Consider the following 12,735-nt stretch of genomic DNA (forward strand, 5'->3'; position numbering starts at 1 on the left):
GCCATCCCCGAACAAATGATTCAATGACAGGGGGGAAACTTGAAACAAGCCCAAAGCCCGCTTGCTTTAAAAAAAATCAAGATAGGTCAACCAGCTGATGAGCAGATGTTGTCCTAAAAAAAAAAACTCTCTCCTTTAAACTTGAATTAACCCAGACAGGTTAAAGCCATAGCGGTAAGCATGTTGGCCCCACAATCAGGAGATGGTTTGAGCATCTGTGTGGAGTCTGCATGTTCTCCCAGTTTCTCCGGGTGCGCTGGCATCCACAGAACATGCATGTTGGGTTCATTGGACACTGGAAGTCATAATTGGGACGGTAAATTCATTAGACATGAAAAACAAAGACAAAGTTATTGTAACGTATGGAAGCTGTCCTGGCTGCTCAGCACAATATGGCTTAGTTGCCATTAATAGTCAAACAAGACAAGCAGAATGTGTAGCCCCTGCAGTGTCTTTTGTCACTGCATCCGTCACTCATCAGCAAACTTAAAAGGTGAGAAGATACTTTGTTGTCTTTGCAGTCTTGTAGGACAACTAAGAATGTTGAAAATGCAACCACACTTTCCCGTCACTCATCAAAGACAGGTTTTAGTATTTTTGCATTTCCTTTTTAAACCCTGGTTAACTTCCCGACAGGGTTCTTCAAGTTTCACCTTGGAATGGACAGATTCAAATTCCATGATTTACCATGAAACTGCAGCTTAGTGATTTTATTCAACTTGTGTAGAATTCATCAATAGTAATAAGTACCTGGTGATACAATGGGGATGGACATTGACTGACCATGGGGAAAATATATCAGGTAATATTGAAGAAATAACTATTTTAACGGGATAGGAGAATATCTTGGAATGTTCCAAACTCCTGTTTCAATGCCACAGAGTTGCCATGGTGTGGCTGCCCCATAGTTGATGTCATGTATTCGTTGTTGAGCGTCATTCCACAGCGCATGTGCTGGTTGCAGCCAAATAGTTGCACTGTATTTACTAATCACACATTCTACAGCATTCTTGTCAACTGATAGATTAATAGCTTCCAAGACCCATCTTTTATTTAGTCAGTAAAACATGCAACTGAGGCAATGATACAACTTAGCAACCGAGTAATCAAGTCTCGTTACGTCTTTCCGAAGAAGGGCATGCTAAACACCAACACCAGACTGTCTCAGAGGAAAATGGAGGCGCACAGCCCCTCTCAGGCACCGCAATCCGGGGAGCTTTGCTGATCTGTCTGCAGCCTGACCTTCACTGGTGTCACATTCACAGGACATAAAAAAAGGAAGTGCCGCACCGCACCGCAGCGCAGCAGGCCTCAAAGACCATCCTCCTCAAAGACCTTGTTGACGACTACCACCATCCTATTCCTCTTAGCCGGTTTATAACATGACCGGAAGGAACTAAAGTGTACTTTAGTACAACATGGCTAAAGGACAGCTATTCCTCTACTACCCAACAACCCAGCATAAGCACACTAAAAACCAAAGCAAAGACAGAAAGAATCAGGAGAGCCATCAGTGTTGGGCAGCCAAGCACTAATCCCATATTTCATGTCTGGGTCCTCCATCCTGCAAGGTCAGACTGTCTCTATCTGACAGATGGCTACCTGACATCACCCACATCACCCACCCAGACAGACAGCCTTAAAATGTCCCTTTCTTTATCTTTCTTCACAAGCCCTCCCAATTAATGACTTGATGAGCCCATGTTGCCCCCCAAAGCCGCATGAAAAATTGTCATGAAGCAGGCCATCTTGGTAACCTTGCTCCAAGGGTAGCCTTCTGTTTTGTAAAGAGCTCAGCCTGCTCCCTCTGAAAAGGGTGGGCAAGGGGGAGGGTGGGCACGTTACACAGAGCATTAAGTAGCAACATTTGGCCTATTTTGCACAGATAACATCCGAGAAGATTAGGAGAAGCATTAATGACCATGTCCTCGTGTGTCTTTAAGGCTGCTGGGGTGAAAACGTCACTATGACTTCCCCTGCCTTGATACTCAAGGCACCCTAGTGCATGAAATGCCCCCAAAATTAGCATGACCTCAAGTCTGTTGCCACCGCTTGGTCAGTGGGGACCCAACTACAGGTCATAACAGGTGCTTTACTCTCAACCAAAGCGGGGTCGCTGATTGCTACCAGGCAGGTGCTTGAGGCCCCATCCCAGTTGGGGGCCCCTAAAGCAGGGGTCTCCAAGTCGCTAGTTTGAGGCCCCCACCTTGATACCAAAGTTTAATGTTGAAATGACAGCTTAAAGCTGTGTGCACACCGGACACAATTAACATGATTTTGCCCCGCCCATACTGTTACCCTACCCTGTTACCCCGCCCTGTTTTGCTTTGGATTAGCAATGAAGCTAAAGGCTTATGACGCTGGGTACAAATAAATGCAGGAAATGATTTGAAATAAAACGGAAAATACACGTCAAGACATGTTGTTAAAGTTGCGATGTTGCTCCCAGATGGAACTGAGTACGATGCTAACTTGCTAATTGGGTAAAATTATTAAGTTTCATTAATGTTCATGTTAAAGGTTAAATAACTGTTAATACTGTACATTTGAATCTGAAAAAAATAATTTCTCTACCAACTGTATGTGGTTTTGCTGTTTTTTTATTATTTTACTTATTACTGATTGATTGATTTATTGTCTTTATTCTTAATTTGTTTATTTTTTTATCTTATTTTGTGTATAGAAAAATAAAAATTAAGATATTTGAGAACAGTGGAATGTTTTATCAGATATTTTGGTGTGGAAAACCGGAACCAAAGTACTGAAAAAGTGTAGGGTATAGCAGAAGCAAAAGCATTGAAGATAGTTTTTTTATAGATTTTTTTTCCCCCAGTTTTTAATAAATACGTTTTGGGTTTTTTTTTTTGAAAACCTGATGCGACCCGGCTTCACCCAGAACCTAGCTCCGGTGGCTCCCAGGTAAATTGAGTTTGAGACACCTGCCCTAAAGACTGAAACTGGGGCCCCCTGTTCATTTCTGCTGATGACCCGAACAAACCCTGATGTAAAAATGTAAAAAGTAAAAAAATCTATTCAATCTGCCTTTGACATTGACGTTAGCGTAGCGTGTTTTTTCTTAGTTAGCTAACTTCTTTTTGTTCTGGCCAATAAGGACAGCTATCTCCGTGGTTAATCCGTGTTGCCAACTCTTCAGCAAGGAAAGTGTAGCGACTGGCGGTTGCTGGAATTGTACGTCCAGTGCTCAACCCACACCAACAGCTGCAAGAGGGATCAAGGCATCTTCGGAACGGACGCAGAAGCTCAATCCAGACACTTCAAGAACAATGCCTGCCTTCATGTCTCTCGTAATAACAGAAAAGGTCGCTAGTGGCTTTATTCTAAGTAGTCGCTACAGAGGTCCGAATACTGGGGAAGTATAGTGACTAAGTCGCTCGGTTGGCGATACCGCAGGAATACTTTGATTCTTCATGGGATCAAAAGAAAAGACAATAAGACATTTTATATACAAGACAATTTCTTTGCTGAATTCTAGGACTGACGTTTCGGTGTAAAATGTCAAGTTTACAAAGCCATCAACTGCAGAGAAAACAAGCTAATGTCGTCATCCTGAACCTTTGTCATTTTGATTGAAGACCAAAACACAGTTGCAGACAGGATCAAAATGCAGGAAGCCGATAGGTTTGGTGAAGATAAGAGGAAGCCGACATGCAAGCCTCCACTGAATCTTTCTTTAGAATAGCTGCCTCACTTGGCCGCTCTCTTGTCCCTCTTGGGGCAGCCAGAATTATCTTCTGCATCAGAGCTGAAGCTCGGGCCAGTGCTCCACACACAGAGAGCTTCGTTTCACACAGCAGCCCCGCCTTTGGCCTGAGGAGATGCAACCAATCACACTGGAGTATCCGTGGCATGGCCACAGTCCACCATTTTGTGCTCCTCAAGGTCTTTGGCTGGTTCTTCCCGAGCAGAGAGGACATCTATCTGTTACACAGATGGAAGTGTTTAAACTCTCGGAAGTAAAGACCAGAGTAAGCAGCTTTCCCGCTGGTTCCCTTGCAGAGCGTCATGGCGGTCAGCAGAAGCGGGTAGCTGGGTCAACACTGGAAGCTGTGCCTCTAAATTGGGCAATTTGAATCACCCTGTCACATAACCCCAAGAGACCCAGCTCCACGTTCCTGTGGACATCAAATACTGCGGGCCTGGCATTTAGAATGCCAGAGCAACATAATCCTTCCTTTAGATCAGTAGCTTGTACTATTAAATATTGCTTCCTAACATGTTGGTATGGACCAAATACTTTGTTACTATTTTATGTGAAAATGGGTAACTTATGCTGTGAAACCCCGGTAAACGTATGCCCAGTTAGTGTATTTTTCTGCTTACATCAAAAATGTACACAAGGTTAATACAACTGCTCGAGTCCTGCATTTTTAGCACGTAAGGCCTGCTAGCATGGAAAGCGGAACTGGAAGTCATCATCCCCCGCTCCATCGTAGTTGACTCTAGCTAACTAAACCACTCTGCTTTTCTTATTGATCACGGCTGCAAAACTACATCGAAAGCGCCAAGTACTAGCACTTTGATAGACGGTGAGAAACACGAAGAGTTAAAGTGTTTTGCATTTTATTCTGAAAAATATATTCGGTCAGAGCACGTTTCCGTTTGAGTTGGACCTTCTGAAACCAACTGACACTAACCGACATTCCACTGTAGTATATTGCACGACACAGCCAAAACAGAACCAATGTTGTAACAGTAGTAACGCGAAAAGTCAGCCAGTATGACTAGCATTCATGAGTTAATTGTACAACAACAGTACAGCAAGTGCAACACGCATGACTTTCATTTCTAATTCTAATTACTTTTCATTTTATTAACAGCTCAGCCAAAATATCGAGTGCATGCAAGGTCCACAAAGCTGTTGGATGATGACCACTCAAAAGTTATATGTAGTATTCTGGTCACTAGGTGTCAGTAATGTTACACTGATCGGGCATAGATTACCTTTACCTTAAAAGGTAAGGTCCAATCCTTAAACACACACTTCTTTCCCTTTTCTGAGCATTACAACAGGGGAAAACAAGTTAATTTCAGCTAGCTTACAACACTGTCATTGGGATACACGACTATGAAGCCCTGTAAAAAAAACCTCTAACGTTGCTGTAATCATGCTAACACGTAATAGATGCAGTATCCTGCATCCGATGTCCGCTCGACTTGGGATGGCTGTGTCTTCCAGCACAAAACATGTGCTCCAGTCCTCAGGTCAAAAAACGATGACGGCAAACCAGCATCTTGTTGGGTCTTGGTAGCCAAACGAAGAGCTAGCTATGCACTCTTCCGTTCTATAGTTTAGGTTATTTTTGTGAGGGCTTTAGCGTCAAAATATGTAGGCGTTTCCCATGATGCCTGTTGCTTGCTAGCTCATATAACTTTTGTTTTCTCACGCTAGAATGCAAGAAATGGGAAAGAAATATGTGTTCATGTTTCACAAAAGCATTGTGAATGATGGGCAAAATTACCAAAAAATGCAGTTCAGCTATGCATGCTCAATATGATACTTAATTTGTCCTTCCCCACTCCGTTTAGAATAAATAACCTGTTAGCTTGGCAGCTTGCTATGCTGGTGGCGGCTGTCTTATGTAGCCTGCGCAATACGGTGCAAACAAAGAATAATAGGAAGGTAAAGCTGACTGTAGGGGTGTTATTTCATGTCTACAAGGCTTTAATAATGGATGCTCCATCTACAAACATATTCTGTTTATTTCTACTTCCCAAAAATTCACTTGTTGCAGGGACGACACCCCAGCATTTATTTCCTTTAGTAGAAAACACTCCAAGTGACAATGGGAGACTTGCAGTACTTAATTGGATAAAAGACATAAAATGGAGCATTTCTGGCTGCCCACACTATGAACAGTTTGGTATCCCACTTGCTAGTTCTTGTGTCTTGAAAGTTTCAGACAGATGATTCAGTGTTTTGGCTTGAAATCAGCTCGCATAAACAAGCAGCTCAGTAGGAAAGCGATTGTCCTAGCTGTCATCGATACCTACTTCCCTTCTCTCCAACACAAGTCCAAACGTCCCATTGTGGCATTAAATCTGCTAGACTCAGACCTCCTCCGAGAACCAACACGCAGCCCCACAAATATCACTCAAGTGTCACGCTGGCGTAGAATGTCCAAGGACAGGTCTTGGAGAGAAACCAGGAAGTGTTTTTCCACAAGGACAATCACGCCAGGAAACCTTGCATTCCACACAGCCATCTCCCCTAGGAAACTATTTCCTGACATAAATCAATCCAATGTTGTCATCTATTATCTCCAGGTCCAATATAGCACCAACTATGTGTCAGCATCATAAACAGTCAACGATACCATGATCAATCTTAATTTCTCCCTCTCCCCACAACAACAATGCCCCCTGCTATTTCCAATTCACCAGAAAATTATTAAAAGAGAAAAGTGGAGCTGAATGGACAAGTGCCAGTAAACACTGCACTGTCACTGTCAGGCTTCCAAGCAATCAGCGTTCCTGCAGCAGCACGTCTGGATGCAGTATTCCAGAGTAAAGAAGACGCAGGTTGCAATTAGGAGGAAAAAGTCTTGAGCGGTTTGCTGCAGGAATGTATTGGAGAGATGGAACGTGGAGCTTTAAAAAGCAAGCGCTAAGTTTAGCAGAAGTTCCTTCCCAGGTTGGGACCTCAGGAGGTAACTCAACAAGTTAGAGACGGTGGGGAAAGATGAGAGAGCCATCAATATTAACTTACCACCGAGACCTCCAAACTCTTCAATATTTAATCGTCCTTGGACAGCTCTGTTGCTTCCAGCCAGTGGATCCTTTCTACAAGACCACTCCTGTTCCAGCTCAATGAAGGCCTTGTCCCGTGGCACCACACAGCCCAAGGAACGGGCGTCTCCAAAGAATTCAGGGCTTTTTTTTTCCTCTCCTCCCCACCACAGGCAGCTTTGGGGCTGACAGAGCTGGGTTCACTTGGTCTGACTTGAAGGCCATAAAACCAGAATTTAGGCAAGAAACCTGAGCAATGTCAAGGCTTCATTTATCTCCCGAGCACAAACAGCCATGACACTCCTTCTCCATCCAAACCAGACCCCACCAGTGTTAGACGCCCGGCGATAAAGATATGCTGAGCTTTTTTTTTTTTTTTTTTTCCTCTCCTCCCAGAAGGGAGAAGGTGACGTTGGGACTATTGATGTTCTGATGGAAAGCAGAGAAGAGGAACCAGTTTGGCAGTGGTGTAACGTGGCAACTGACAACAGAAACTGGAAAGACATCTCTCTGACACACACACACGCACACACACACACACCACTTCCTTGTTGGAAGTTTAACCCTGACATGAAGCTGCACTAGACCCATGGAGGTAGTGAGCTACAAAAGTATTGCGGCGACACCATGTTGGTTTTCTTGAGCAAACACAAAGAGAAGGAAGCGAGTGGCGTAACGTCGACAACGTTTTGGACGTGGGCCTTGGGTGTTGCACTCGCAGCAGCAGCAGCAGCAGCAGCAGAGCTGTGCTGCATCTCATGCATCATGTCAAGAAAGCACTCACTGGAGCATTTCAATTTGCTTTTGTGTGTCCCCCCCACTCTCCCCTCTCTCCCTGTAGCCTTCCTTCACTGCCTCAGGTGGAGAAGAATGGAGGAGTGCAATGAGGGTGAGCAGACAGAGAAAGAAGGATGGGCTTCACGAGCATGTCCTTGCAGCATCCAAGCCATTACTCATTGGAGCTTTTTTTAAGCTTTAATGCTGAAATAGAGAGTGACCTCTAAAGGTCAAACAATTACCATTTTGACCCCAATATAAGACCATTTTTTTCCTGACAAAAAAAAAAGTCTGAAAGACAGGTTGTCTTGTATTCAGGGTCTTCAGACACACCAAAGGAATATGGCCAAACAACTTCTCTGCAAGTGCGTCAGAGCTTCTCTTCCTGTCACTCACACATACCAGGGACCTGGAATGACGCAGCCACAACAGATACTAAACCCCAAAAAGGAAACAACAGATGCTAATTTTAACATGATGGTGATCAATGGAGGTAACAGTCTTCCAAGCCTTGCAGATGGAAAAAGATAACCACTGTTCAATATACTCACACCAAAAAAAACTTTTATTCTTATTATTAATACTCTTATGCACTGAGCAGCCAGGACACGTGTAGCACTTCTTACCATAATGCCAGGAAAATAAGATAAATCTAACAAAAAACAAGCTCTACCCGTGATGTTCTTGTCGTACAATCACACCATCATTAACTTTGTTTGACATAAGTCCCTTCAGCATCGTAACAGCAGCACAAGGCTTCCCATTCATCAGGCAACACCAATTCATCGTATCACAAAAGACAATCTCGCTCTCATATTTACCGTGAAACGACATTGATGCGCCGCACATAAATCACCAGCATCATCCCTACATCGCACAAGCCCAATTATCCCAACAACATTTGTCATAAATCCTTACAAAAACATGCAAACAGAATGGATGACATCATCTACAACACGGCGAAAAGATAATAAAGCATGCAGATTTCTTATCAGCGCACATTTTGATGATGGTTTACACTTTTATAAATGTTACCTTCAAGCTGTCATAGATTCAATAGGAATATTGATAACATGGTAACTATCAATCAGCAGTGATGATTGCAACACAATATTCTATTCTGATATGAACTGGAACATCAACTATCCAATGCATTATTAACTCATTGCCTGCCAGAGAAGAGAGAGTTTAGCTTTAAATTCTCTGCTTTCATCAAAAAAAAAAAAGAGTTTGTTTCTAGCCTTTGTGGGTCTTTATAAAGCGGCAGTGGAACATAGAGCGGGTCCACCTGATCTTGACCATAAACAGGAAAAGAGAAGAAAAATCAAGCAGCAGAAAACGGTGACTGATGTCCATATTTGTTGTTTTAGTGACACCTCACAAAATAACACAAAATAACGTACATTTTTTCTGTGAATACTATAACTCATCATATTTTGATTTTATTATTATAATGTTATCCCCAACTTATTTGGCACAAAATTGCAACTTTCCTTGATTTGTTTCTCATATTTGCATTTTTAGAAAGTGCTAAGGGACAATAAAAAACAGTTACGGGCCCTAAATGGCCAGCGGGCCGCACTTTGGACACCACTGCTTTAAAGGACAAAAGTTTCATGGAACATATTTCAATAGCTATGATCTCCTAAGGAGGAACGCTGTTGTCAGATGTTCCCCCATACACTCCTATAGGCAATAAAGAACTGCCAGTGAAGCAAGATGGGTCCACACTAGTAGAGCAAAGACGAAATCCTGTAGGTTACACAGAGCAGCTCCAAAAACTGCAAAAGAAGACAAGGCCATCACGCCCTAAGAGTTGGAGGACTGGAGCCCCGTCCACCAACACTGCAGTGGCCTGCCAGAGAAATGTGTCGAGCGCAGCAGATTCCTGTCAGGCGAGCATGCTGCTCCTCTTCGAGGAACCTGCCACACCAGGGAGGGAGAAGGAGCATTGCCACCATTTTGATTTGGATGGCTCTCCTCGGCCTGGGCGCTGTCGCAGTACCGTGTGTCAAGCTCACGCTCCGGCTGGTCCTCGTCAGCAACATTGCACAGTGACCACAAAGCGCTGCACAACACAAACACTCTCCTGACAGGCTGAACACCTTCAGGATAGCTTTTGTGGAGAGTCATTTAAGCAACCCGCGAGGAACAACAGAGCAGACGCACGGAGAGAAGGTCCCTGTAGAAGCTGTGCACCATTTCTTCACACTTAGCTGAACATTAACCACGTAGAGGGACCACAACACTGCAATGTTCAGCACTGTTAGGCCCAGCCATCACAAACCAACAAGGAAGTATTCCATTACGTGGTTCTTCTTATATGGCAACACACCCCAAATACAGAAGACCCTCGGAGGTCAAAGGTCTAGCGGTTGAATGACAGAACAATAGAAATCATAGTTATACTTTTCTCGCTCTTGCAGTACCTTACAGCAATGATAATTGACTCATTAGCTTATGTAATATATATATAGTCAAAGTGTTTGCTAGCTGCTAACCGACGGTATTACGCAACAAACTAACAACATGAAATTAGCTTTCATAATAAACTCCTGCTCAAAATTTTAAAACAATTTGAACGGTTGGAGCTTAAAAATGGCAAAAGAAGAAATGGAGGTGAGAAGGCGGTTTATTGCAAACGATCATTAAACTGTTTGGCTGCTCAAAAGTTTAAATACCCCAGTCATTAAAAGCCAAACTCTTATCAAAAGTGTGGATTCAGAGCCATTTTCCGTTATCAATTCATGATGGTATCCTGACGTGCAAATCGGTGGCACGACCTGGGTATCGGGGCGAAAGTCTGATCGTCGAGGCGACAAAATGTTTTCTATTTGAACGCGGTCCCATTGGTAAGCCGTGGTGGTGGACCCAAAACTATGTCACCAGCCGGCCCTGATCCAGGGGATCCCACTTGCTGTCCATCAAAGTCTAACATCTAAGATGTTCAAGTGTAAAGTCTAATAACAAATCAGACGCCAATTCTTGGACATTTTCAACTGCTCCTAAAATTTAAATCAGGAGTGTAACATAACCGTTAACATAAAGACAGATTATGTTACACAACAAACTAAATAAAGTCTTATTGAAATGTGTCCTGCAACTGCAGGTAGATGTTACTGGTTAGAAATCTAAGCTCCTTTGATGGATTCATCGGGAAAATGAATCTGTTGTTATTTTTGATCATAAATGAGACATTAATAGTACAAGTTCATCAGAATATGAACTTTTGTAGCCCAACCTCCCACAGTGGACGCGTTCTTCTTCAGGGAGTAGACAGTGCCAGCATGAACAGCACCTCAAGTGGCTGCAGCCATGTACTGCACTAATTTTGTCCATCTCGATTGAAATCATTTCATATATATATTCATAAAATACCAATGTATATAGAATAACCAAAATATTGCAACTAGAGAGTCAGCTCTAGACCTCCATCAAGGTCTGGCAAACTGCCGAGCCATAGCAGAAGATCCGGACCCGAACTACCGTGCCCTCCCAAGTCAGCGTCAGTGCAGGACAGCAACTCGGGAAAAATAAGTTGTAAGAATGCTAGCATCAAAAAATTTAAATATGCCTTTTGGCTTTCGCTTTCTTTCCTCCGACAGCTGAGCCGCTGTGAAAGATAAACTTATGGTGGCGCTGTGACTGCAATTCAGCTCCAGTCCTATAGGTGGCAGTCCTTTGTATGACCAGGGTAGTTGCTAACTTCTTTCTCTTTGGGCTTTTCCCTTCAAGGGTCCTCCATCCAACAAGGTAGTTGCTAACATGCAAGCAAACAATTAGCCGTTCCATCGCTAACAAACAAACATCAGTATATTTAGCTGCGTTCTTCTTCTGCTTCTACTTCCTCATCCGAGTGTCTGGCCTGCGGCTCAACATGTCAAACACAACCTTTGTTCTGCCGACTCCTTGGAGAGTCATCTGCCAGCCTCCATTTTATGCTGGGAGCTCCACTGTCAGCACCTGACCTGAGACCAGTGACAGGCAGCCAGCCAGGAGCACAACCACCAGGACACACAATGACACACATTTGCATCATCTATGGAGAAGCAGCCCCTTAAAAATGGCCACCAGCTATGGAGGAGGAGGAGGAGGAGGAGATAGAGACTCATGCTGGACACAGTGGGCCAGTGTGGCTTATGGCAGCTCCTAATGGAGGACACAACCATGCGTGCAATGGCTCCTCCATGAAGCTAACGCGCTAACTAATCCCTTATCTTTTCCCCAGGAGATGATGAAATAAAGCAACAACGAGCATTTCCTGGCTGACAACAGGAATGGAAGACAGGCGGACATGAGAGCGAACCGGGAAGCGAGGAGAAGACACTTGACTTTGGTCACAAGGGTAGCCAAACACCATTAAAAAGCCTCCCTATGGAGGAGCAGGAGGAGGCGGCGGCGGCGGAGGAGGAAGGGGGTCAAGCTCTTTCCAGGTCACGCTCCTAAAAAAATAATCCCATGATCTACCAATGGCGACGTTCTCGCAAGACCTTGAAAGCCACATGGAATCGTGTAGCCACCAGTGGCCGAGCAAATAAAAGCAAATAAAAGGCGTCAAACTCACCGCTACAATCTTCTCCGTCACCTCCAAACTTGTGTCTCATGCGTGCGTCCGATCCGGCTAGTAGTGGCTGATCGCCATCTTTCCTGCTTCTCCTCCTTCTTCTTCTTCTTCCTCTTCTTCTTCTTCTTCTTCTTCTTCGCCTCAGCCGCAGATGACCTGAGCTCCTCCGCCGAGCTCTCAATCAGCGAGGACGAGGAGGAGGAGGAGGAGGGAGAAGACAACCACCAACACAACAACACCGATAATGTGGCGAGAGGGCCACACAAAGGAGGAGGAGAAGAAGAAGAAGGAGAAGTTCGCCAGGCGGCGAGCGAGCACCAGAGGGTGCGCAAGAGTTGGCCGAGAGACGAGGGAGCATCGGCGGGATGGACGCCCGAGAAGCTCATCCTTCATGGCGCACACACACACGCGCAAGCACGCACGCACTATCTCTCACACACACACACACACACTCAGGGAGCTAGCTGCTAACCCTGGAGCCGAGTCGGCGCGCTCCCTTAAGCGCGCGCACACATACACACAATACATTGGCGTACACGCGCACGCAGGCTCTGCGAATATAGTAATGTGTGTGTGTGTACGCACGCGCGTGCCACAACATGGGGTTATGATCATGTAGATTGATCCATACTGTACATATTGATAGA

General features: G+C 44.4%; 1 protein-coding gene across 2 annotated transcripts in view; it reads right to left on the reverse strand.

Annotated features, from left to right (window-relative positions):
• znf462 (zinc finger protein 462) overlaps positions 1 to 12,509 on the reverse strand; it is a 43,646-nt gene extending 31,137 nt beyond the window's left edge. For both annotated transcript variants that reach the window (XM_058051717.2, XM_058051755.2), the window contains exon 1: positions 12,089 to 12,509. The gene's annotated coding sequence lies outside the window, so the exon portion shown is untranslated. The remainder of the gene's footprint in view (positions 1 to 12,088) is intronic.
• Between the last annotated feature and the right edge of the window lie 226 nt (positions 12,510 to 12,735).

This window comes from Doryrhamphus excisus, linkage group LG10 (assembly GCF_037039965.1).
Source record: "Doryrhamphus excisus strain RoL-2023G ecotype Guam linkage group LG10, RoL_Dexc_Guam_v1.1, whole genome shotgun sequence".
Taxonomy (NCBI): domain Eukaryota; kingdom Metazoa; phylum Chordata; class Actinopteri; order Syngnathiformes; family Syngnathidae; genus Doryrhamphus; species Doryrhamphus excisus.